Source organism: Arvicanthis niloticus, chromosome 4 (genome assembly GCF_011762505.2).
Source record: "Arvicanthis niloticus isolate mArvNil1 chromosome 4, mArvNil1.pat.X, whole genome shotgun sequence".
NCBI lineage: Eukaryota > Metazoa > Chordata > Mammalia > Rodentia > Muridae > Arvicanthis > Arvicanthis niloticus.
In genome coordinates this window covers 18,156,111-18,157,192 of record NC_047661.1, presented here as the reverse complement: position 1 = coordinate 18,157,192, position 1,082 = coordinate 18,156,111, and the positions used below count along the sequence as shown (strand labels likewise).

Here is a 1,082-nt window from a genome sequence, read left to right as displayed (position 1 = left end):
CCAGCTCTCCCTTATCTGTACTACCAGAGTAAGCTCTTCAGCACTGCTCTGACTAGGCCACTCAATGCTGCTGCCACAGTCAGGAGGCAGGGTCAGATCTCCTGCTCTCATGCCCTTAGGGCCAGCTCACCTGCATCCATGCCTCCAAAGCCAGATCCACTGTGCTGCCCAGTCATGATGCGGGACCCAATCTCCCAAGTGCCACATCCTGTGAGGGGCTTGGCCAGCTCCTGCTCCCACATACTTGGGGCTCACCCATGGCTTTGCTACCAGAACCAGTACTACTGTGTTGCCAAGGTGAGATTCAGGGCCCACTCTCCTGAGTGCTGCAGCCACTCCTGAGTGAGAGGCAGAGTCAGCTCTCCTGACTGCCAGGTCAGCTCTCAGGTCACCTCTCATACAGGTGGTGGGAACAGTTCCATTTCTCTTCATAATGCTCAAGCTGCCCACTTATTGTTTCCTCTCCCAGCTGCCCACCATATACTTGCACATTGTGATGGCTCTGGCTGAGGGCTGACCACACGGCTGGTGGGCCCCTGGGAAACAACCTCCATCCATGCTGCATGATGTGGTGGCAAGTGGGTGTCTGTGACCTGCCTGTGCCATGCACTGGAGGGCAGGTCTGTGGGTGGCACGGCAGTCTGCAGATCTCTGTCTTTCTCTTCCTATGCTGTGGCTGCCTGGGTTTGATTTGATTTGATTTGATTTGATTTGATTTGATTTGATATTTATGTGTCCTAGACATAAGATGGCTTTGGCCACCAAGCCAGGCATCAAACTAGGATGAACAAAGACCTGCCATCTGATCTGTCCCTTACTGATATAAGGCAGTACCACCAACAAGGTGTCTCTTTACCCATTGCCAGGTGAGTTATTTATACCATTTTAATTCTAATATTTACAGTATAACTAGGGTTGGACTATAATATTCTATCTCAGAAGAATACAAAATGAAAAAATGTAAATTATTTATTTTCCATGCATCAAAATTAGAAGAGTTATTATGTGAGTAAGAGGATAAATGGATGATGGATGGGTGCATTCGTGGATAGATAAAGGGATGTACAGATGAATGAACACAT

General features: G+C 48.4%; 1 non-coding gene across 1 annotated transcript; it reads right to left on the bottom strand.

Moving 5' to 3' along the window:
- Positions 1 to 728: 728 nt before the first annotated feature.
- LOC117707986 (small nucleolar RNA SNORA48) lies at positions 729 to 872 on the bottom strand. The gene has a single exon (XR_004606723.1). It is a non-coding gene; the product is annotated as a small nucleolar RNA SNORA48 (small nucleolar RNA).
- Positions 873 to 1,082: the final 210 nt, after the last annotated feature.